The following is a 26,940-nucleotide window of genomic DNA, read 5'->3' as shown; positions in this document are numbered from 1 at the left end:
GGTAGCATAGAGAAAATTCTGCAAAACGCTTTTGTTCACATTTTCTTGAGCTGCAGCCAGCACTACCTAATCATATTCATATTTTTGTTATTTTTTATTGTGGACTCATACTTCTTATAGTTGTCCAGATTTAAGGTAGCTTTCTTCATAATCTTAAAAGACCTCCAAATTTAGTTCTCACAGAAAAATAAAGTCAATACATAAAACAAGTTTGAACATGGTGAAAGAGGTCAACAGGTGACCTCTTTTCTAGATCCCTTAATATTCATTCAATTTATTTTCCTCTTAAATATGCTCATGTCTCAATCCTTAAAGTATTTCAGTGGATTCTCACTGCTCTCAGGATAATGCTCAAACTCTTTCACCTGGCTTATCACGGCATTCATGATGGGAACATACTTTCATTTCCTGCCTTGCTTCTGAAAACTTCCCTTCTTGCACTCTATGACACATTCACCCTAATGTTCACTTTAGGTCCTTGATCAGTTTATGGATCTTATTTAGATCTGTGTTTGAACAACTTATAAAGAAAAATGTTTTGAAGACAATCAAAGAAATGTAACTAATAACTGGATTTTATGAAATTAAGACATAATTTTAATGTTTTTAGATGTCTGACAGTATTTTGGTTTTGTTTAAACAGAGAAATCTTATTTTTTACATACACATGATGAGAGGCTTATGATAATGTGTGAGATTCAGCTCAAAATAATCCAAGTTTGGAAAGTAGATGAAACAAGGCTGTTTGAGCTCATAATTGTTTAAACACATGGTATGTTTAACCCATGGTAATCATTATGTGAACCTCTTGACTTTTGTGTATGTTTGAAACTTTAAAAAAACAAAACCACAAATCTTTTTGGATCAAATTATGGAAATGTATTTTAATATAGTTTTGGATCATATATAGGCATCCACAATTATTCTATTACTACATATTTATATTAAAATGGTATATATGCAATGTATATATAATTTTTATTTACTTTTTTGATTTTGAATATTTAATTTAAAACTTCAGGGATATCGTTGCAGGATATGCAGGTTTGTTACATAGTTAAATGTGTGCCATAGTGATTAGCTGCACAGATCATCCCATCACTTATGGATTAAGCTCAGCATCCATTAGCTATTCTTACTGATGCTCTCCCTCCTCCCGCCCTCCACCCTCTAACATGCCATAGTATGGGTTGTTCTCCTCCCTGTGTCCTTGTGTTCTCATTGCATAGCTCCTACTAATAAGTGAGAATATGTGGTATTTGGTTTTCTGTTCCGCATTAGTTTGTCAAGGATAATGGCTTCCGGCTCCATCCATGTCCCTGCAAAGGACATGATCTTGTTCTTTATTATGGCTGCATAGTATCACATGGTATATATGTACTATATTTTCTTTATCCAATCTATCATTGGTGGGCATTTGGGTTGATTCCATTACTTTGCTATTGTGAAAAGTACTGCAGAGAACATATACTTGCATGTATTTTTATAATAGAATAATTTATATTCCTCTGGGTATATACTCAGTAATGGGATTGCTAAGCAGAATGGTATTTCTGCCTCTAGGTCTTTGAGGAATTGCCACACTATCTTCCATAATGGTTGAACTAATTTACACTTCCACCAACAAAAGTGTTCCTTTTTCTCCACAACCTCACCAGCATCTGTTGTTTTTTTGGCTTTTTAATAATAGCCATTCTGACTGGTGTGTGATGGTATCTCATTGTGACTTTATTTGCATTTCTCTAATGATCAGTGATGTTGAGCTTTTTTTCATATGTTTGTTGGCTGCATGTATGTCTTTTTTTGAGAAGTATTTGTTCATGTCCTTTGCCCACTTTACTTTTTTTTTTTTTTTTTTTTTTCTGAGACGGAGTTTCGCTCTTGTTACCCAGGCTGGAGTGCAATGGCACGATCTCAGCTCACCACAACCTCCGCCTCCTGGGTTCAGGCAATTCTCCTGACTCAGCCTCCTGAGTAGCTGGGATTACAGGCACATGCCACTGTGACCAGCTAATTTTTTGTATTTTTAGTAGAGATGGGGTTTCACCATGTTGACCAGGATAGTCTCGATCTCTTGACCTCGTGATCCACCTACCTCGGCCTCCCAAAGTGCTGGGATTACAGGCTTGAGTCACCGCGCCCGGCCTCCACTTTACTTTTTATTATTATAAATTTGTTTAAGTTCCTTGTAGACACTGGATATTAGACCTTTGTCAAATAGGTAGATCACAAAAATTTTCTCCCATTCAGTAGGCTGTCTGTTCACTCTGATGATAGTTTATTTTGCTGTACAGAAGCTCTTTAATTAGGTCCTATGTTTCAAATTTTGCTTTTGTTACAATTGCTTTTCGTGTCTTCGTCATGAAATATTTGCTGTACCTTTGTCCTGAATGGTACTGCCTAGATTTTCTTCTAGGGCTTGTATAGTTTGGGGTTTTATATTTAGGTCTTTAATCCATCCTGAGTTGATTTTTGTATATGGTGTAAGGAAGGGGTCTAGTTTTAATCTGCGTATGGCTAGACATTTACCTTAGCACTATTAATTAAATAGGGAATCCTTTCCTTCCTTGCTTATTTTGCTCAGGTTTGTTGAAGATCAGGTGGTTGTAGGTGTGTGGTCTTATTTCTGTGTTCTCTATTCTGTTCCACTGTTCTTTGTGGTTTTTTTGTACCAGTATCATGCTGCTTTGGTTATTCTATACCTGTAGTATAGTTGGAAGTCAGGTAGTATGATGCCTCTAGCTTTGTTTTTGTTTGTTTGGTTGGTTGGTTTTTTGCTTAGGATTGCCCTGACTATTCAGACACATTTTTGGTTCTATATGAATTTTAAAATAGTTTTTCTAGTTCTGTGAAGAATGTCAGTGGTTGTTTAATGGGAAGAGCATTGAATCTATAAATTTCTTTGAACAGTATGGCCATTTTCATGATATTGAGTCTTCCTATCCATGAGCATGGAATATTTTCCCATTTGTTTGTGTAATCTCTGATTTCTTTTGGCAGTGGTTTGTGGTTCTCCTTGTAGATATATTTCACCTCCCTGATTAGCTGTATTCCTAGGTATTTTATTGTTTTTGTGGCAATAGTGAATGGGAGTTCATTCCTGGTTCTCAGCTTGACTGTTGTTAGTGTATCTGAATGCTTGTGATTTTTGCACATTGATTTTGTGTCCTGAGGCTTTGCTGAAGTTGATTATCAGCTTAAGAAGCTTTTAGGCTGAGATTATGGGATTTTCTAGATATAGGATTATGTCATATATAAACAGGGATGGTTTGACTTTTTCTCTATTTGAAGGCCTTTATTTCTTTATCTTGCCTGATTGCCCTGGCCAGAACTTTATATATATATATTGCATTTTATATTGCATTTTAGGTTTTTTAATGATCGCCATTCTAACTTGCATGAGATGGTATCTCAATGTAGTTTTGATCCACATTTCTCTAATGACCAGTGATGATGAACATTTTTCATGTTTGTTGGCCTCATAGATGTCTTCTTTTGTAAAGTGTCTGTTCATATCCTTTGCCCACTTTTGAATGTTCAATATTATGTTAATCGAAGTTGTGAGAGAGGGCATCCTTGTCTTGTGCCAGTTTTCAAGGGGAATGCTTCCAGGTTTTGCCCATTCAGTGTGATATCGGTTGTGGGTTTTTCATATATGACTCATTATTTTGAGGTATGTTCCTTCAATACCTACTTTACTGAGAATTTTTAACATGAATGGATGTTGAATTTTATTGAAAATGCTTTTTCCGCATCTACTGAAATAGTCATGATTTTGTCTTTAGTCCTGTTTACATGATGAATCACATTTATCAATCTGCTTATGTTGAATCAACCTTGCATCCTGGGCATAAAGTCTGTTTGATCGTGGTGAGTAAGATTTTTGATGTGTTGCTAGATTTGGTTTGCCTGTATTTTGTTGAGGATTTTTGCACTGATCTTCATCTGGGATACTGCCCTGAAATTTGTTTTTTGTTGTTGTATCTCTACCAGGTCTTGCTATCAAGATGATTCTGGCCTCAAAGAATGAGTTAGGGAGGAGTCCCTCCTTTTCAATTTTTTGGAATAATTTCAGTAGGAATGGTACCAGCTGTTCTTTGTACCTCTAGTATAATTTGCCTAGTCCTCAGCAGTTTGTTGCTGTTGTTGTTTTTGTTGGTAGCTACTTATTACTGCCTTAATTTGAGAACTCATTATTGGTCTAGTCAGGGATTTAATTTCTTCCAGGTTCAGTCTTTGGAAGGTGTATGTGTTGAGGAATTTGTACATTTCTTCTAGATGTTCTAGTTTATGTGGATAGAGGTATTTTTAATATTCTCTGATAGTTATTTGTATTTCTGTGGGGTCAGTGGTAATATTCCCTTATCATTTCTGATTGTGTTTATTTGAATCTTCTCTCTTTTTTATTAGTTAACTAGAAGTCTATTTTATTGCTTTTTTTCAAAATCCACCTCCTAGAGAAATACAGAACACTTCACAAATTTGCATGCCTTCTTTGCACAGGGACCATAATAATCTTCTCTGTTTCATCAGGTTTAGTATATGTCCTGCCGACGTGAGCACAAACACAAGTCTTGACTGAGCCATCTAAACTCTTTTTCATCTCTCTTACGCCATCAAATAAAAGATCATACTAAAAATACTGTTAACAAAAAGTAAAAGGCAATACTAGACCACTTACTATTTTATCTAGTATTTTCTGGATATACATTACTCTTATCACAATGAAAACTAACAGTCACCCTAATGGTGCAGGTTTTGATAGACTTTTAGATCTGTATATGTTTTGTCAGTAAAACAAAGATAACAGTCTTTGATTCTGCCAACCAAGTTTGGCTCTATTCTTGTATGAAGAGTCAGCTTTAATGTATATATCTAACCACTATAACATATTTTTACATTGCTCTAAAATACTGGCCTATTTTTCCTGTTACTGGCTTCATGGCCTGAGTCCTTTACTTCTTAGGAGACCATAGAAAAGATGCTGTATTAAAAAGGGCTTTCATGTTTATTCATGTGAACAAAATATACATACAAAAATGAGCATGCATGCATATGCACATATGTATACAGGCACATACACAAAAATAAATATTTAACACTGTGAACCAAGCACTGCATTAGAATCTTCAGATGTAACAAAGAACTCTGTACTTAAGGGAGGTTAGAGTTTGGAAGACATGGTGGAATGGAAAGGCATTGAAAATGATGCAGAACAATTTATCCTGGCCTTGTGTTTATACCAACTGAGGAGTTACAAAAAATATTTCTGGGTCCCATCCAAATCAAATAAATCAAAATGTAGGGTTATAGAACCAACTATATGTATTTTTAAAGTTTTCCCAGGAGACACTAATGTGCAGCAAATACTGAAAATACTCATAAAGACAAAGCTTTACAAATCTTTATCTGAAATCATATAAAAACTTTTCTGTGCCATCTTTCTTCCACTGCTGTCCTCTTGCTCCATACTCCCGGATTTAGTAAGAAGAAAATGAGTTATAACACTAAGATAAATGATAAATTGATGGTGCTTTGAGTTTATTCGCTCATTTATTCTGTAAACATTCATTGAGCACCTATTATAAGCTGTGTGCTGGGCATGCTGGTGGTAGTTGCTAATATGAAAGTAACAAGACATTGTTTTCATTATATCAATTAGGAGAAACAAGTAAGACATCTGTGATTGCATTCCTGAATGATAAGGGCAACACTGTGGGAGTAAGTTTAAGTTAGGTAAAAGTGAGGAAGCTGGGCATGGGTTTTTTAAACAAAAGGAATTCTCTTTTCTGTTTTGCCATTTAATTTATTTGTGGAAGAAAATGGGTAATTTGTTCTATAGATTTTGCTTATTTTGAGCTTCTATTTATTTTTACTTTTTTTTTCTCTTGCCTCTTGTATTTCCTGTAAACTGTTAGCTGAATATAGAGACTTGTTCATATTCAGGTTGAAGTATGGGCCCTAATACTTCATAGGTAATGTTAAGTACTTCTATCAAAAGACCCATGCTACCTGTCTTAAGTGTCTTTGGATTTCATGGACCATTCCCTAAATCCAGTATTTTATCATTCCCAGTATTTTCATTCCCTAAATCCAGTATTTTATCAAGGACTTTAAGTAATGATTTTCTTTTACTCCTTCTTAATTTATTTGCCATTATTTTCTGTGAAGAGGAATTTTCTGTGATTGACTGTTTAGTTATGCTGCAGTACAGTGGGTATAGAAAAATCAAGATAAAGACTCTTCTTCATCAGTTTCCAAAATGACGAGTTGGTACTTGAATATCAAAGTTGGCTAATGAATAATTTTTTCTGTTATCATTATGAACTCATGCTTATTAAAATTAATCTTTTTGGTCCATTACAATTATTTTCCCTGAATAATCCCAACTTTGATCAATGACAACCACTTCTGATTTGCTCCAGAGAACTTTAGACTTGACCCCCACTCATCACTGGTAGCTTCCTTGTTTCTGGTATGATATAATTTAACTGACATATCTTATACTTTCCCTGATCTATGCTGAGAACCAACAGCCTAATAAGTACCTTAGTGGGAGTTGATATTTAGGGACTCAATCTGAAAACTTGCCTGGAGTTAGATAACCTAGGGAGGATGGCAGTGCTTTTCTGAGAATGAGTGATAAAATGGGCATTCCACATGGGCTGAGAAGTGCATGGTGCTCTGCAGGAAAATCATGCCATAGAGACAACAGGCTTTTTTAATGCTTTTTCATTACTACTTTTCATTCTCTAAGGCATATGTTTGTAGTCTCTATGTCCCCTTTCCCCATGGCTTACCTCCTTTGATGATGAAAAGGTTTGATAGTTGCAGGCAATTATTTTATAAATTACCACTTCGTTTAATGTGATTCTGTGTCCATCAAGGTATATGATAATCAGGAGATACTGAATAGTCACTGTGCTAGCTTTAAGGGATTCAAACAGGATTAAAACCTTATTTCACATTGTCCTTCAGCCTATTTCAATAGAATGATGAATGCTATTGGAGCCCAGAGCAAAAGGGTCATAAATTCTGCCTGAGAGAAAAGGAGAAACAGTTATGGAGTGAGTTTTTGGTAAAGATCTTGAAAAAATAAAACTTTGGTGTGTGTATATGAATGTAACAGGGCACTGGGGAGTTGGGGCATTATTTAAAACAGATATACAGCTGTAATAAAGACAAAGACAAAGTGATTTAAAAGTGGAGAGGTAGTAGATCCAGGCGGTTAGAGTATTGAGTGCCTGGGTGGAAGTTCCAACATTATGCTGAGAAGATACTTTCAGTCAGTTTGTTGAGGAAGCAGGTCACTTATAAAGTTTTTATCTAAACTTGAGTAATTAAAGTTTGCAGTAAATAGAGAGGCATATTACTGACACACTGTACATATAGAACAATTATTCTCATAAATAAATGTGAGGAAGGATTTAAAGACGGCAACATAATTTTGCTTATGATGACTGATATTAGAACTTGGTTGATAATGGAGTGAGAACAAAGTAGGGTAGTTGTAACTCAGAAATAACCTGATAAGACAGAGAAGGATATTAAAGAATTTTAGAAATCATAGACCATAAAGAAATCAGAACATAGAAATCAAGAATCAGAGAAATTTACTGGTAAATGTCAGATAATTGGCAGGAGAGCCATTAAGGTTAAGTAACTTGTTCGACAATACATCTATCCATCCATTCATTTATTAATTCATTCATAATCATTTCCTCAGTGATTATCAAGGCCTATTATGTTCATGTGTCTTACACAGTAATAAAAAACTGGGATTCAAAGCTGCAACTTTTAGTCTGATGTCGGTTTTGTCAGATACCCCCTGCACAGTTCACATCAGTGGGTACACTTTGACTCTGTATGTTAAACCAAGGTAATTAGACATTCATCCTTTTTCACTAAATGTTGACACTAGTTGATTATGAATAGTTTCTGGGCTTGCACATGGTCAATTGGGCATTCCCTTTTTGGAACATCCATGTGCTTCTGAGCATGTTTTATTATTTTTGATTTCAACTTTTATTTTAGACACAAGGGTACCTGTGGAGATTTCTTACATGGATATATTGCATCCAGGTAGTGAGTATAGTCCCCATTAGGTAGTTTTTCAGCACACTATCTCTCCCTCCCTCCTCACTCTAGTAGTCTAGCGTCTGTTGTTTCCATTTTTATGTCCATGTGTGCTCAGTATTTAACTCCCACTTGTCAGTGAAAGCATGCAATACTTGGTTTTCTGTTCCTTCGTCAATTCACTTAAGATTATAGAGCTGAGCATGCTTTTGATCAAGTCTGTCCATAGTCAAGGATTCAAAACACCCTATCATATAAGATGACCATTCACTTTTTACAGTCCAGACCTCGAGAAGATGGTGTGCTTCCATTACTAATGGAGAAGATGTGTCCAACTTCTGCCCTAGATTCACACCATAGCTTAATACATTACATATCCTCAAAACATCATCTACTCATTAAAATAAGCATAACTTCATTTATTTTCCATCAAACCCTATAAGTATTTTGCTATTTGATGCATCTCTGTAAATAGAGCTGTTTACAAACTAGAAGTGCACATTTCAACTGATTCCTAGTCTTTTCATTCTCTCTATATTCATCTTTCTTACTTTAGTCTCAAAACACCTGCAAAAAAATTCATGCTGATTCTTGCTTATTTGACATTAAAATTCCTGAGAGCTTGTTCCTCTGAACCAGGTTTCTTTCTTTTCTTTTCTTTCAGTGTAAGGGATTTTCTCCACTTCCTGCTGAAAAAACAACAAAACAAAACAAAACAAAACACCTAGTAATAATAACCTACCACCTGTTCCACTGATTTCCCACTGATAATAGGACCCTGGTCATAGACTTTCTGCCCAGGATCAGTTTTAATATTTGTTCCCTAAAAATACACATAAGGGACTTCAAAGCTCTTTTGTTTGTTTGTTTGTTTTTTATACTTAAGGAGTTATGCAACTCTTTCTGCCAGACATTCAAGTCATATTGAACACAGTGCTTATATACAAAATAGCAATTTCTGTTGACTGTCCCTTGAGAAAGAGAAATGTCAGAGATCTGATTGCCCTCAGAGTAATACTTATAAAAATTATGTAAAAGTTTTCATAATGTCTTCCACCAATATATTATAGTGTAAGACATTATTAAAATTTCATATGGCTATGAAAAAACACCCAAGGCTTGGTAAAAGAGGCTTAATGGACTCTCAGTTTTATATACCTCAGAAGCCCTCAAAAGCATGGTCAAAGGTGAAGGAAGGGCAAAGGTGTGTCTTATATGGCAGCAGGCAAGAGAGTGTGTGCAGGGAAATTGCCCTTTATAAAACCATCAGATCTCATGAGACTTAATCACTTTCATGAGAACAGCATGGGAAAGTCCACCCCCATGATTCAATTACCTCCCACTGGCTCCTCCAAAGACACATGGGGATTATAGGAGCTACAATTCAAGATGAGATTTGGCTGAGGACACACCCAAATCATATCATTCTGCCCCCGGCCTGTATCAAATCCTATATCCTCAGATCTCAAAACAAATAGTGCTTTCCCAACACTCCCCCAAAGTCTTAACTTATTTCAGCATTAACTCAAAATCAAACATTTTAGTCTCATCTGAGACAAGGCCAGTCCCTTCTGCTTACAACCCTGTAAAATCAAGAGCAAGTTAGTTAGTTACTAGATACAATGAGGGTACAGGCATTGGGTTAATACACCTGTTCCAAATGGGAAAAATTGGCCAAAACTACAGGGCTACAGGCCCTATGCAAGCCCCCAATCCAGCAGGGCATTCAAATCTTAAAGCTCCATAATGATCTCCTTTGACATTATGTCTCATATCCAGCTCATGCTGATGCAAGAGGTGGGCTCCCACAGTCTTAGACAGCTTTGTCCCTGTGACTTTGCAGGATACAGCACCCTCTCCTGGATGCTGTAATGGGCTGACATTGAATGTCTGTGGCTTTCCCACGTGTACAGTGCAAGCTGTCAATGGATCTACCATTCTGGGGTCTGGAGGACAGTGGCCCTCTTCTTGCAGCTCCACTAGGCATTACCCCAGTGGGACTTTGTGTGGGGGCTCTACCCCTAAATTTCCCTTCCACATTGGCCTAGCAGAGGTTCTCCATGAGGGCCCTGCCCATGAAGCAAACTTCTACCTGGACATCCAGGAATTTCCATACATTGTCTGAAATCTAGACAGAGGCTCCCAAACTTCAATACAATACACATGGATGATGCTAAGGCTTGCGGCTTCCACCTCTGAAGCCCTGGCCTGAGCTGTACCTTGGCACCCTTTAGAAATGGCTGTAACAGCTGAGACACAGGGCACCAAGTCCCTAGGCTGCACATAGCAGGCAGGGGGGTGGGGGGGACGGCACTGGGCCCAGTCTATGAAACCATTTTTTTCTTCTAGGCCTCTGGGCCTGTGATGAGAGGGACTGCTGCAAAAGTCTCTGACATGCCCTGGTATGTTTTCCCCATTGTCTTGGCAATTAACATTTACTCCTCATTACTTATGCAAATTTCTGCAGCTAGCTTGATTTTCTCCTCAGAAAATGGGTTTGTCTTTTCTATCGCATTGTCAGGCTGCAAATTTTTTTAAACTTTTATGCTCTGCTTTCCTTTTAAACATAAGTTCTAATTCCAAGCCACATCTTTGTGAATGAATAAAACTGAATGCTTTTAAAAACACCCAAGTCAGATTGCTAATGCTTTTCTGTTTATAAATTTGTTCCACCGGATACCCTAAATCATCCCTCTCAAGTTCAAAGTTTCACAGATCTCTAGGGCAGGGACAAATTGCTAAAGTATTGCTAAAGCAAATTGCCAGTGTCATTGCTAAAGCATAACAGGAATCACTTTTACTACAGTTTCCAACAAGTTTCTCATCTCAGCTTACACTCTCTTTTGGTTACATATGAATTTTAAAATAGTTTTTTTCTAATTCTGTGAACAATGGCAATGGTTGTTTAATGTGAATAGAATTGAATGTACAACTTGCTTTGGGCAGTATGGCTATTTTCATGATATTGATACTTCCTATCCATGAATATGGAATGTTTTTTCATTTGTTTGTGTGATCTCTGATGTCTTTGACTAGTGGTTTGTAGTTCATCTTGAGAATTTTCACCTTCCTAAGTAGGTATATTCCCAAGTATTTTATCCCTTTTGTGGCCATTGTGAATGGAAGTTTGTTCCTTATTTGACTCTTGGCTTGACTGTTTTTGGTGTATAAGAATGCTAGTGATTTTTGAACATTGATTTTTGTATCCTGAGACTTTGCTGAAGTTGCTTATCAGCTTAAGAAGCTTTTGGGATGAGACATTGTGGTTTTCTAGATATAGGATCATGTCATCTGCAAAGAGGAATAGTGTGATTTCCTCTTTCTATTTGAATGCCTTTCTTTCTTTCTCTTGCCTGATTGTCTTCACCAGAACTTCCAATACTGTTTGAATAGAAGTGGTGAGAGAGGGAGCATCCTTGTCTGGTGCTGGTTTTCAAGGGAAATGCTTCCAGCTTTTGCCCATTTAGTGTGTTATTAACTGTTACTGCCCCATCTTTCAGCATTACTCCAAATGCAGCATTCTTTTGTAGTTCTCTCTGGCACTTCCTACTTCTTCCAAAGGCCAAATTGTACAGTCTGGATGATTACGCAGTACTTTAACAGTACTTCAAAGATAATTCTTGTTATCATTATCTCATCAAGGCTGTATAATCCAGGCAGACGGGACCATTTGTCTTTTATCCTTAGCATATTTTTAGCATATGGAGAGTACTCAATACATTTTTGATAAAGAAAATTTCCTCTGTTTAGTTCTTAGTGTAGTCAGTGCTTGCTTACTAGGTTATTAGTCATGAAATCCAAGATTACAGAACATTTAGAAAAAAGTAAATTTCTTCTTAAATTTTTGAAAGCAAATTGTATACAAAGTAAGCACAATTTGAGTTAAAGTTGCTTCTTAGATTTATTCTTAATATTTAAAATTTTATTATAAGGAAATATATGCCAATAGTTCAGATGTTAAAAAAAAAAGGAAGATGTAAAATTTATTGCTATCTACTGTTAAGTAGCTCCAAGTTCTTAAAAATGTAATTATGTTTATTTAACTTATTAGGTTGAAGGTTTTTAAGCCATAAAACCCGTAACAGATAAAATTTATTGTATTACCAATTCAATGCTGTTTGAGAAATACATTTTATTCTGAAGGCCTAGCAAAGAAATATTTAAATTTAATATAAACTTGAATTTTTCATGAAACTTCTTAAGTATGCTTATTAAATGTTTTTATACTTTGAATTACAGTGTAACTTTGGATGACTTAGGTGGTTTTTGAGATTATTTGAAGAATTTTTCAAAAATATTTATTAAAGTATAATCAGTCCACCAATTCTATTATTTTCTACTGATGTTTTTAAGAAATTTGATGTAATAGGCTCTTACAAATGGCTCATTAAATAGGAGATAGGAGAACTGAATGGAATAGACCTAATTCCCCAAATATTAGTTTAAAATTTACTTCAAAAAGATAAAAATTAGCTTATACTGAGGAATATTTTCAAAATGAAATTTTAGGAGTTTATTTTTTACTTAGGTAACCAATATTTGATTATTTTCATGCTCATACAAATATTATCAAATTCAAATATATTTCGTTTTTCTCTGAAAGGCCAACTTTGTTTCTTTGTAGAAATCATCACTATTTTATGTGTTTGGCCACATAAAAAAGTTTGTCCTTTTGGGTTTCCCCTTTTCTGTATATGTTATCTTTGTCTTTTCACCATACACGTTAGATCATCTTTACCATGTATGTTATTCAGGTGATGGGTACTCTAAAAAGCCTTGACTTTACCCCTATACAATCTATGCATGTACCAAAATTACAGTCATATCCCATGGATTTGTACAAATATAAAGGAGAAAAAGTATTATTGGTAACAGACAAAAAGAGCATGAGTTGGTGAACCTGACTAAAATGAGAACTGTGAGGCAATCCATATGTTAATTAGTGTAATGGGCAATCATTTCACAATGCATGTGTATATTAAAGCATTATGCTGTATATCTAGAATATTTCCAAATATTATTTGTCATGTATACCTCAATAAGGATGGAAAAAAGAGGAAAAATAATAAAAAATATAAATACATAAAATGATAGTGATAAGTGACAATATTTTGTAAATGGTCTTACTTGAAAGAATATTTTCCCTTTGAAGTTTTTCTGATCCAAGTAATTGCAATTGCAAAAACTAGGAATCACTAATGTAGAAATATGGATAGCAAATTTGGTTCACATATACTATGACTATATTAGAAATGCAGCTTATTTCTTTCTCCAAATAGTCCCTGAGATTTTGCAGATGTCCATACAGCAGAAATAGGTCTTAGTTTGTGGCTTGTATGCAAATATACAAAGCTTGATTGTAGGCATAACCCCTTTTTTCCTACAGATATTTTATGAGAATGTTGCAATCAAAACCATGTCCTAACATTCCCAGTGTGCTCCCAAATCCCATGTCCCAGTTAGCATTTTGTTATGTGAGCAAACTGATTTCACAGTGAGTCCATGAGATAACTGAATCTGTCTCCAGAATTTTAGTGTTATCATGCTTAATAGCAAATGATTATTTAAGGTCTCCACCCAATTCTAAAACAGCCTTCTGGATTTTAAGAAGCTATCTAATAGCTAGTTACGCCATCATTAAGCTTCAAATAAATGATTACTGAGGGCCTACTGTACTTGGAGTTATGGGGGGAACATAGGAATGAATGTAGAACTTAATCTTTTCAAAATAGTTTTATTGCTTGGGCTTGATTACATATTCAAGGATAATTGCTTTTTCTTTCTTTTTTTTTTTTTTTTTGAGGCAGTCTCACTTTGTCGCTCAGGCAACAGTGCAGTAGCACAATCTCGGCTCACTGCAACCTCCGCCTCCCAGGTTCAAGCTATTCTCCTGTCTCAGCTGCCTGAGTAGCTGGGACTACAGGTGTGTGCCACAACGCCTGGCTAATTTTTGTATTTTTAGTAGAGACAGGGATTCACCATATCGGCCAGGCTGGTCTTGAACTCCTGACCTTATGATCCGCCCGCCTCGGTCTCGCAAAGTGCTAGGATTACAGGCGTGAACCACTGTACTCATAATGCACTCTCACACTTTAAAGGAAGAAATAAAGAATTAAAGGAATGAATAAGCAAAAAGATTTTATCAAGACAGAACTATTTATGTTAAGCCTTCAAAGCTAAACTTCTTTTTCTCTAGTTATCAATGTCCCAGATAAAATAAAACTTGATCTTGATTTGTCTTTTATTCAATAGACTAATAAAGAGTTAAAATTATGCCAGGCGCGGTGGCTCAAGCCTGTAATCCCAGCACTTTGGGAGGCTGAGGCGGGTGGATCACGAGGTCAAGAGATCGAGATCATCCTGGTCAACATGGTGAAACCCCGTCTCTACTAAAAATACAAAAAATTAGCTGGGCATGGTGGTGCGTGCCTGTAATCCCAGCTACTCGGGAGGCTGAGGCAGGAGAATTTCCTGAACCCAGGAGGCGGAGGTTGCGGTGAGCCGAGATCGCGCCATTGCACTCCAGCCTGGGTAACAAGAGCGAAACTCTGTCTCAAAAAAAAAAAAAAAAGAGTTAAAATTATTATGTTTGTAAAATGTATTTTGAATAACATGGTCAGTTATTTTCATATAGCACTAAATATAGATAGAATATTATATAAACAGTTAAACCTGGTCATTATGCTACTTATAACCTTAAAAGGAAATAAAAGAAAGTATAACTGGGAATAGGAATAGATTACCTACTAAGAAATGATATGTTATAATATCAAGAATAAATAATTTGATGATTTCTTAATGATCTCAGTAAAATGTGTTTTTTAGAGATTTTTTTTAATCAGAAAAGTGTACCTGTAACATATTCTATCTAACAATTTAAACTGGTGATAAACCTGGAAATAGAAAAGAATTGCTTCTGAATAGAAAATGCTTAAAACCAGTAGTATTTATTGATATTTTGTGCAATAAAAGAAAATAAAAGATGCAATTACTTCAGCTGCTTTCTCAGGTAAAGCTGTTTTTAAAGAAAACTTCTTAAAGTGATGGCTAACCCAGCTCCCACATGAAATGACTTTTTTATGACATTTTCAATGTACCTTCAATGCATGTACTTCTAGTCTAAATTATTAGCCTAGGCTACTTTCCCTTCACCCACCTCAGATAGCATTTTTCAAGAAATAAACTTATGTACAGCACAAGTGGAAAATAAAACGACTTTCTATTTCTTCATTTGTAGGAGTTTGAACTTCTTTGGAGTGCTAGAACTATAGATTTTTCTGGATGTGTGCTTCGGAGTGAAGTCAAGTGATATTACTTTTAAATTATCAGCCAACTGAAAAAAAAATCGTTAGTTATAAATTTCAAATTCCACTGATATAAGTTATACAAAAGCATTTTGCTTTTCACACTTTTTTTTTTAACATTGTATGGGAATGGACAATTCTTGATTACTATAGCTAAATTGCGAGCTTTATTAATTACTTCCTATACAAATGACCTCTGCCCTGCAAGTGTAACAATTTTTTTCTTTTTCTTTTTTTTTTTTTTTTTTTTGAGACGGAGTCTCACTCTGTCACTCAGGCTAGGGTGCAGTGGCAAGATCTCGGCTCGCTGCAACCTTCACATCCCAGATTTAAGTGATTTTTCTGCCTCAGCCTCCCCAGTGCTGCAATTACAGGTGTGCACCACCACACCCAGATAACTTTTTTGTATTTTTAGTAGAAACAGGGTTTCACTGTATTGGCCAGGCTGGTTTCGAACTCCTGACCTCAAATGATCCACCTGCCTCGGCCTTTCAAAGTGCTAGGATTACAGGCCACTGCGCCCGGCCAAGTGTAGGATTATAAGCCACTGTGCCTGGCCAACTGTAGCGTTTTTTAATACAAAAACAAGCATATGATAAAGAATTTTTTTAAAGGCTGCAAAAGGTCAGAAAAATTGTACAAATCTATTTCAACATGGAGTTATTTCTTGAGTCTCTTTATTACTTTCACATTTCCTGCAGAAAGCTAAATGCTCACTAGCAACAGTGCATAAAAGAAATAATAGTAAGGCCATGTAATAACTAAGTAGCAGAAGCACTGGCATCTCTTAAAACACTGGATTACCTCAGTGCTGATCAGTGGAAAATCAAAAAGGATGGTAACCCCTGTTGAGCTCTGAATGAAGAAGAGATTGCCTTGCTGAAAAATTATGATCAGAACACTTATTCTAGGCAAAGTAGGCAGGTTGAGAATGACATTCAACCACTTCTTAAGAAAATTAATGATCTCAGTAGCATTAAAGAATCTGACACTAGCTGGCCACTACAAGCACTATGGGAGTTGACTGCAAGTAAGCAAATGCTCCAGAGTGAACAATGTTTACAGGATGCAGGTGTATAAAGGTATTAAATTCTGACTCTGAGAACTCAAAATACATTGTAAATGTGGAGCAGATTGCTAAGTTTGTGGTGGAACTGAGTGACCTACTGACATTGAGGCAGGGAAGAAATTTGATGTGGAAGAACATAGTATTATATTAAATTCATGTTCCCATGCTTTCTAAGGTTGACCCAAATATTACCATGATCCAAATGAGTAAAAACCTGATGTCATATGCACTGATATTGGTGGCTGTAGGGAACAGATTGAGAAATTGTAAGTAGTTGAAACCCCACTACTTCATCCAGAGATATTTGTTAACCTTGGCATTGAGCCTCCCAAGGGTGTGCTCTTTGGTCCACTAGGTACAGGCAAGACACTCTGTGCTCAGGTGGTTGCCAAATAGGACTGGTGTTTGCTTCATCAAGTTGTTGGATATGAACTTTTACAGAAGCATGTCTGCAAAGGGGCTAAAATGGTTCATGGGCTCTTCCTGATGGCCAGAACAAGAAACACATGCCTTATCTTCTTTGATGAAACTGATGCTCTTGGAAATGCTCAGTTTGATGATGATGCTAGAGGTGACAATGAAGTACAGGAAAAAAATGTGAGAACTAATCAATCAGCTGGATGGCTTTAATCCTCGAGGCAATATTAAAGTGCTGATGGCCACTGACAAACCTGATACATTGGGTTCAGTGCTGATGAAGCCAGGGAAATTGGATAGAAAGATTGAATTTAGCTTACCTGATCTAGAGGTTCAGACTCCTGTCTTTAAGATTCATACTTGTTAAACGGAGGTTGAAAGATACCAGATCTGCATGGTTAGTACGACTACGTCCAAACAGCACTGGGGCTGAGATTAGAAGCTTTTGTGGAAAAGCTGGTATGGTTTATTGTTATTGTTGTTGTTTTGGATATTGAATCTTACTCTGTTGCCCAGGTTGGAGTGCAGTGGCATGATCCCAGCTCACTGCAACCTCCACCTCCCAGGTTCAAGTGATTCTTCTGCCTCAGCCTCCTGTGTAGCTGGGATTACAGGTGCATGCCACCACACCCAGCTAATTTTGTGTATTTTTTAGAGACACAGTCTCACCATGTTAGCCAGGCTGATCTTGATCTCCCAACCTCTGGTGGTCCTCCCGCCTCAGAGTACCAATGTGCTAGGATTACAGGCATAAGCCACCATACCCAGCCAAAACTGATATGTTTTTGATCAGAGCATGGTGAAAAATTGATACTGAAGATGGCTTTGGAGGCCATAAATAAGATCATTAACTCTTATGCCAAATTCAGCACTACTCCCTGCTAACATGACACAACGGAGCCCTGAAGGCTTTCCAATGAAAACACATCTCTTTGGAATACTAACCTTTTATAGAGTTCTTAATAACCACTTCACAAAAAAGACTTCAACATTAAAAAATAATAATAGTAATTGTAATTTACTGAATACGTGATGCTTGTGCCAAGTTACTGTGCTGGGCATTTATGTTTACTTGATAAATATTAGTTGAGTACCTAATTTATAGGTACTCAAGTTGATACTTGAGTACTGTTTAGTTTCTAAAATTAGGATAAAGAAAGATGATTGCTGCCTTCAAGGAGCATATAGTCAAATATCAAGAGATATGTCCAATGCAGTGATAAGGAGATTTAATGGGAATTATGAAAGAACAGACTAGCCTGAGGTAAAGCTTTCTGGAGAAGTTTATGATTGAACTTCATATTAAGGAAATTAGAAGATCTGCATTTGAAGATGAAGAGAAATTACATTCTAAGCAAAGAAGTTGTGTGGACAAAAGTATTGAGAAAATACTGTCTGTGTTCAAGGAACCACAAAGACGTTGGCATTTGAAAGGTTAGAACTGACCAGACCTGAGGCTAGGATCATGCAAAATCTACCATGACATTTTAAGATACTCAAACTTTTCTCTATACGTGTGAGAAGTCAATCAAGACTTTCAAAGGCCATACATGGCATATATACATATCTTACATACATGTCAGGGTACTATTTGTATTTATGAGGATGTATTAACTCAGGCCACCGTGTCAAATTATCATAGACTGGGAGGTTTAAGTGACAGAAATTTATTTTTGCACAGTTTAGGAGGTAGGGAAGTCAATCAAGGGGCTGGCAAAGCAGGTTTTACCTGAGGCCTCCTCTTGGCTGGTAGGCAGTCACTTTCTTGCTACGTGCTCATGTGACTTCTCTGTGGGAGCAAAGAGAGAGCAAGCTCTCTGGTGTCTTATGAGGGCACTAAGCCTATTCTGAGGATTCTACCCTCATGACTTCATCTAACTCTCATTACCTCCCAAAGACCCCATCTCCAAATGCAATTACATTGGAGGCTAGGGTTTGACATGTGAATGTACTGAGTCACAAACAGTGAGTCCATAGCAGAAGAGAAGGAAAGAAATAGAAGAGCAGCTGTGAGGGGAAATCAGTGGGTTTGTGTGATCAATTGATTGACGGATTGTAGCTCAGAGAGAAGATACAGTCTACTTTCTCCTCTACTCGTTGTAACCTAAAAACTCCATGCCACCAGGAGGCTATTGCACTAGTTTTCATCCTGGTTCCCTTCCTGCTCTTCACCCAAACCCCACCATCATTTACACTACCACCCCTCATTCCACCACCCTCCTCAGCACTATTCAGCTCCTTTCAAGTACCTGATTCTCTCCCAATTCAGGACATTTGCACATTCTAGTGGAAAAAATAGGTATGCATACAAATAAATGCAACTCAATATGCTAAGTACTATTGAATCACAGAAGTTACTAATGGTAGTATAATCAGTTCTGTTATAAATATGACATGTGTTCCTGAAAAATTATCACACTATGTAGAATTATACAATTTTAAAAACACAGGGCTAATGATATTTGGAGTTCAACATTCAGAAGTTTGTCAGTGCCATATATTTAAAAATAAGAATCTAATGAAAATGGTAATATGTGTGTGTGTGAATAGTTAAGAAATACGTAAATGATTTTTAAAAAGTGGGTATTTTTATTCTAAAATCTGGTCTGCTTTTGGAAGTGAGTATTAAAAGGGTTGCAGCTTGTGATGTATTAGGAAGTAAGAGGGCAATGAGCTGACATCAGAGGAAAGCTTGTATTAGGTTCAGATAGATGTGTCTTACAAAACACCCAGTAAATGGAGATAGTTAGTGCATGTGTGGATTAGGGTAATTTTGGGTATCCAAACCTAGCTTGGACATAGCTTGGACATAATTTTTTGCATTCTCCTCATGTTTCTCATGAAGGAAATAATGCATAAGCAATGATAATTTTTTTCTTTATATCAATTTCTTTAGAACAAATTTACATTTTCAAAACAAGCATTATAGTAGACCTGACAATAATAGTGCCTTGAACAGTTTGAAAAGGCATCACAAAAGTGGTGAAGTAAACAGTCTTCTAACATGAAAAGCTATATATCAGCAGCAATGAGGAAAGGGAACCAGGCAAAAGAAGCAACATGCATAGAGGAAACCAAGTGTGAAAGAGAACATCATGTTTGGCAAACTGCTAGCATGTTAGTTTCCTATATTAATACATCATATTGTTTGTTCGTTTAAAGACAGGGTCCAGCTCTGTCAGCCCAGCTGGAGTGCAATGGCACAATCTCTGCTCACTGCAACCTCCACCTCCCAGGTTCAAGCGATTCTTATGCCTCAGCCTTCTGAATGGTTGGGATTACAGACGCATGCCACCATGCCCAGCTAATTTTTGTATTTTAAGTAGAGACAGGGTCTCACCATGTTGGCCAGGCTGGTCTCAAACTCCCAAAGTCAAGTGACTCTCCCGCCTCGGCCTCCCAAAGCACTGGGATTATAGGCATGAACCATTACACTCAGCCATTACATCATTATGTTTTTAAAAGTTTTTTCAAACATTATCTTCCTCATTATAAATGTTACAATTCACATTTTTACAGCATTTGATCTTTTTATTTCTCATTTCTCCCAATGATAGGGAAAATTGCCTTCATTTGATGTCTAAAATCTTCATTATATATTTGTGCTTTTATTTTTGTGTAATTCACCTAATAACATGGCAACATTGTAAAAATTTCAAATACTTTCATTCCAACTGAATTAGCTTTGCCTTGATGTTAAATATTACAAATACTCTTTCCACATTAAAAAAAATTAACAACGTGCGCATACTTTGAAATGACAAAAATTACAACTTTATGAATTCTAATCCAGGAGTAATGTTTTCATTTCCTGTGTTCTGAAATATTATAAATTTGATAGCTTAAATTAATGTTAATTAGAATTTTTAATTCAGCCAAATAAATATTGTTCCTTGAGGTTTAATTTAGCCTATTCTATTTCAAATTACAAACTATAAAATGTATTCTTATGTTATATGGATTCATAAAATCTATTAACAATCGCTTATTAAATGCCTACCGTATGCATAAAATGATCTTAGGGTCTATGATTCTATTTCATTTCATTTCATGTTATATAATTTCCAGTGTTCCCTCTTTTGTTGAGTGTTGTATATCTATACTCAGAACACTCTTGATAGAAGCACATTGAATGGGAAGAAATACCTGAGTGAAAACAGCACTATTATTTCACTCAACTGATTAGGTTAATTGATTTCTTGATAGACACAGGCCTTATTCCACATGGATGATCAAATTTATTATAGTTTCTGATCTTTTGAGGACACTGAAATCTAAGTTTTATAGTAACTTATTCCTTTACATAGACAAGTATCTTGGTTAGCTCAGTTACTTGAAATACAGAAAATTGTTATAATGAAAAAATGTGTTGTATAATTGGCAAAATCATTGAACCAATTAAACTACTTGTAGTACATTGAATTTTTTAGGGCTCTATGGAGTATTCTACAGAAATTTCCTAAAAACTTCTTATTTTATGTAAAACTTCTAAAATTTTTTTTTGTTTGGAGTATTTATTCAATTTCTTAGTATATGTTGATGACATTTGTGTTACTGAAATTAAGATAGTTAAAGTAATACTCTTATAATGCCTGCTCTGTTAGGTAAATCCTTTGATTCTTATTTTCATTTCTCATTATCCTATCTACCTTTTTGCTCAGTTCATTTTTTGGGCACTTTACAGATGAAAATAATATGAGAAAGACAATATATTAATCATCAGTTAATTCTACTCTTTTTGGGATAAAGAAAAGAAAAAATTTAAATGGACAAATGAAAACTCAAAGCATTTCATTTATTTAATTCCTCCCCCAATTGCCATTAATGAACTAAGCTACTTCTCTATTCCTCATAGTTTTTTCTTTAACATCAAAACACATATGTCTAATACAAAACAATTATGAATAAGACTTGCCTTTCTATGTTATATAACATATAATATTCATCAGTATAGAATTTATTTGGAAGAGTCCTTGGAATTCTATTATCTAGAATGTTAGGTGACATTGTTGCGATTTCAAAATATACTACAATGTTATAGTAATCAAAATGGCATGATGCTGGCATAAAAACAGAAATATAGATCAAAGGAACAAAATAAAAATGCCAGAAAAAAAAACACAGATATGTGGTCAGTTAAAGTATGCCAAGAACACACAGTGGAGAAAGGATAATCTCTTCAATAAGTGTTGCTGGGGAAACTGGGCATCTAAATACAGCAGCAGAAAAAAAATAAACTTGGTTGTTTTCTTACCCCATATACAAAAATCAACTCAAAATTGATTAATGATTTAAACATAAGACCTGAAACTGTAAAACTACTGGAAAAAAATGGGAAAAAGCTTTTTTTACGTTAATCTGGCAATGATTTCTTTGCTGTAACCCCAAAAGCATAGGCAATAAGACCAAAAGTAGAAAAATAGCATTGCATAGAACCAAGAAGCTTCTTCACAGCAAAGGAAACAATCACAGAGTGAAGAGGCAACTATGAAATGGGATAAAATATTTGCAAACAATACATATGAAAATTGGTTAATATTTAAAATACATAAGAAACTCAAACATCCCAATAGCAAACAACAAATAATCTGATAAAGAAATGGACAAAGGGATGTGAAAAGACATTTCTTAAGAAAAGATTTACAAAGGGCCAACAGGTATATGAAAAAAATTCTTAACATCGCTAATTATCAGGGAAATGCAAATAAAACCTGTAATGAGATATTAACTCATACCCTATTAGACTGACTCGAACACATTAGAATGACTATTATTAAAAAGACAAAAGAGAGCAAGTGTCATCAAGTGTGGAGAAAAAGCCCTTTTACACTGGTGATGGGAGTATAAATTGGTACAGCCATGATGAAACAGTATTGAGGTTCCTCAAAAAATTAAATCTAGAACTGTTATATTATCCAGCAATTACACTACTGATTGTATAGTGAAAGGAGGAAGCAGTGTCCTCACTCCTGTGTTCATTGTAGCATTATTCACAATATCCAAGATATGAAATCAACCTAAGTTTCCATCAGCTAATGAATGGGTAAAGAAAATACGGCATATATAAATACAGGGGAATCTGAGTCAGCTTTAAAAAGTGGAGGAAATCCTGTCATTTATAACCATATGAATGTACTTAGAGGACATGACGCTAAATTAAATAAGCTAGGCACAGAAAGACAAATACTATGTGATCTCATTTACATGTGGAATCTAAAAAAGTCAAATTCATAAAAGCAGATAATAGAATGGTAGTTGGCAAGGACTGAAGAGTGGGAGAAATGGGAAGATGTTGTGCGGAGTATAAAGTTGCAGTTTTCCCGGATAAATAAGTGTGGGAGACCTAATGTACAGAACCGTAGCTATAGTTAATGCTGGGAAAGTAGACCTTAAATAGTCTCATCACACAAAAAGGTGATGGATGGCCAGGGGCAATGGCTCATGCCTGTAATCCCAGCACAAGGTCAGGAGTTTGAGACCAGACTGAACAACATAGTGAAGCCCCATCTCTACTAAAAATATAAAAATTAGCTGGGCATTGTGGCACGCACCTGTAATCCCAGTTACTCAGGGGCAGAAGAATTACTAGAACCCAGAAGGCAGAAGTTGCAGTGAGCCAAGATCACACCACTGCATTCCAGCCTGGGTGACAGAGCAGTGAGACTCCATCTCAAAAAAAAAAAAAAAAAAAGTGACGAATATGTTAAATGGCTTGATTATGTAATTCTTTCATAATTTATATCAAAACACACACAAGTATAAATTGTAAATATATAAATTTTTATTTGTTAATTATAGTTTACTAAAGATAGAAAAATTTAAAAATAAAGATTTAAAATTTCTTTTTTTTTTAATTATTGTACTTTAAGTTCTGGGGTACATGTGCAGATTGTACAGGCTTTTACGTAGGTATACACATGCCATGGTGGTTTGCTGTAGCCATCAACCCGTCATCTACATTAGTTATTTCTCTTAATGTTATCCCTCCCCAATACCCCCCAACAGGCCCCAGTGTGCAATGTTCCCTTCCCTATGTCCATGTGTTCTCATTGTTCAACACCCACTTATGAATGAGAACATGCAGTGTTTGGTTTTCTGTTTTTGTGTCTGTTTGCTGAGAATGATGGTTTCCAGATTCATCCATGTCCCTGAAAAGAACATGAACTCATCCTTTTTTACGGCTACATAGTATTCCGTGGTGTATATGTGCCACATTTTCTTTATCCAGTCTATCATTGATGGGCATTTAGGTCAGTCCCAAGTCTTTGCTATTGTTAATAGTGATGTGATAAACATATGTGTTGTGTGTCTTTATAATACAAAGTTTTATAATCCTTTGGGTATGTACCTGGTAATGGGATTGCTGGGTCAAATGTCATTTCTATTTCTAGATCGTTTAGGAATTGCCACACTGTCTTCCACAATGGTTGAACTAATTTACACTCCCATCAACAGTGTAAAAGTGTTCCTGTTTCTCCACATCCTCTCCAGCATCTGTTGTCATCAGATTTTTTAATGATTGCCATTCTAGCTGGCATGAGATGGTATCTCAATGTGGTTTTGATTTGCACTTCTCTAATGACCAGTGATGATGAGGTTTTTTTCATATGTTAGTTAGCTGCATAATGTCTTCTTTTGAGAAGTGTCTGTCCATATCCTTTGTCCACTTTTTGATGGGGTTGTTGGTGTTTTTTTGTAAATTTGTTTAAGTTGTTTGTAGATTCTGTATATTAGCCCTTTTTTAGATGGGTAGATTGCAAAGATTTTTTTCCCATTTTGTTGGTTGCTGGTTCACTCTGTTCATAGTTTCTTTTGCTGTGTGGAAGCTCTTAATTTTAATTAGATCCCACTTGTATATTGTGGCTTTTGTTCCTATTGTTTTTGGTGTTTTAGTCATGAAGTACTTGCCCATGCTTATGTCCTAAATGGTTTTGCCTAGGTTTTCTTCTAGGGTTTTTACAGTGTTCGGTCTTAGGTTTAAATCTTTAATCCACCTGGAGTTCTAATTTTTGTGTAAGATGTAAGGAAGGGATCTAGTCTCAGTTTTCTGCATATAACTAGCCAGTTTTCCCAACACATTTATTAAATAGGGAATCCTTTTCCCATTGCTCGTTTTTGTCAGGTTGGTCAAAGAGCAAATGGTTGTAGATGTGTGATGTTACTTCTGAGGCCTCTGTTCTGTTCCATTGGTCTATATATCTGTTTTGGTATCAGTACCATGCTGTTTTGATTACTGTAACCTTATAGTATAGTTTGAAGTCAGGTATCATGATGCCTCCAGCTTTGTGTGTGTGTGTGTGTGTGTGTGTGTGTGTGTGTGTGTGTGTGTTGTTTTTTGTTTTTTGTTTTGTTTTTGCTTAGGATTGTATTGGCTATGTGGGGTCTCCTTTGGTTCCATATGAAGTTTAAGGTGGTTTTTTCCAATTCTGTGAAAAAAGTCAATTGTAGCTTGATGGGGATAGCATTGAATCTATAAATTACTTTGGGCAGTATAGCCATTTTCATAATATTGATTCTTCCTAACCATGAGCATGGAAGGTTTTTTTTCATCTTTTGTGTCCTCTCCTATATACTTGAGCAGTGGTTTGTAGTTCTTCAAGAGATCCTTCACATCCCTTGTAATATAATAGGTATTATATTTGCTTTGTAGCAATTGTGAATGGGCGTTTGCTCTTGATCTGGCTGTTTGTCTGTTATTGGTTTATAGGAATGCTTATGATTTTTGCACATTGATTTTGTATCCTGAAACTTTGCTGAAGTTGCTTGTCAGCTTAAGGAGATTTGGGGCTGAGATGATGGAGTCTTCCAAATGTATAATCAAGTCATCTGCAAATAGAGACAATTTGACTTCTGCTTTTCCTAATTGAATATGCTTTATTTCTTTTTCTTGCCTGATTGCCCTGGCCAGAACTTCCAATACTATGTTGAATAGGAGTGATAAGAGAGGGCATCCTTGTCTTGTGCCAGTTTTCAAAGGGAATGCTTCCAGTTTTTGCCCATTCAGTATGATATTGGCTGTGGGTTTGTCATAAATACCTTTCAGTATTTTGAAATATCTTCCATTGATACCTAGTTATTGAGAGTTTTTAGCATAAAGGACTGTTGAATATTTTTGATGGCCTTCTCTGCATCAGTTGAGATAATCATGTGGTTTGTCTTTGGTTCTGTTTATGTGATGGATTACATTTATAGATTTGCATAAGTTGAACCAGCCTTGCATCCCAGTGATGAAGCTGACTTGAACGTGATGGATAAGCTTTTTGATGGGCTGTTGGATTCAGTTTGCCAGTATTTTATTGAGGATTTTCACATGTTTATTATAGATATTGGCCTGTAATTTTCTTTTTTAGTTGTGACTCTGCGAAGTTTTGGTATCAGGATGATGCTGGTCTCATAAAATGAGTTAGGAAGGATTCCCCCTTTTTGTATTGTTTGGAATAGTTTCAGAAGGATGGTACCAGCTCTTCTTTGTGCCTCTGGTAGAATTTGGCTGTGAACACCCCTGGTCCTGGACTTTTTTTGGTTGGTAGGCTATTAATTGCTGCCTCAGCTTTAGACCTTGTTATTGGTCTATTCAGGGATTCGACTTCTTCCTGGTTTAGTCTTTGGAGGGTGTAAGTGTCCAGGAATTTATCCATTTCTTCTACATTTACTGGTTTATGTGCATAGAGGTGTTTATAGTTATCTCTGATGGTAGTTTGTATTTTTTTGGAATTAGTGGTGATATCCCTTTTATCATTTTTTATTACATCTATTTGACTATTCTTTCTTTTCTTTTTTATTAGTCTGGCTATTTGTCTATCTATTTTATCTTTTAAAAAAAACCAGCCCCTGCAGTTATTGATTTTTTGGAAGGGGTTTTTGTATGTCTATTTCCTTCAGTTCTGCTCTGATCCTAGTTATTCCATGTCATCTGCTAGCTTTGGAATTTGTTTGATCTTGCTCCTCTAGTTCTTTTAATCATGACATTATGGTGTCTGTTTTAGATCTTTCATTGCTTCTCATATGGGCATTTAATGCTATAAATTTCTCTCTAGACATTGCTTTAAATGTGTCCCAGAGATTCTGGTAGGT

The 26,940-nt window shown here is 35.9% G+C and overlaps 1 protein-coding gene, 1 non-coding gene and 1 pseudogene across 17 annotated transcripts in view; 2 read left to right on the top strand and 1 right to left on the bottom strand.

Moving 5' to 3' along the window:
* Positions 1-26,940, top strand: part of RALYL (RALY RNA binding protein like) — a 768,288-nt gene that overhangs the window by 442,503 nt on the left and 298,845 nt on the right. The gene's annotated exons all lie outside the window — the stretch shown is intronic.
* Positions 4,459-4,563, bottom strand: LOC120362412 (U6 spliceosomal RNA). Its single transcript, XR_005578322.1, has one exon. It is a non-coding gene; the product is annotated as a U6 spliceosomal RNA (small nuclear RNA).
* Positions 16,601-20,377, top strand: LOC141581445 (26S proteasome regulatory subunit 7-like; annotated as a pseudogene).

The sequence above is a fragment of the Saimiri boliviensis genome, chromosome 15, assembly GCF_048565385.1.
Source record: "Saimiri boliviensis isolate mSaiBol1 chromosome 15, mSaiBol1.pri, whole genome shotgun sequence".
NCBI classification, from domain to species: Eukaryota; Metazoa; Chordata; class Mammalia; order Primates; family Cebidae; genus Saimiri; species Saimiri boliviensis.
This window is presented reverse-complemented; position numbering and strand designations above follow the sequence as displayed.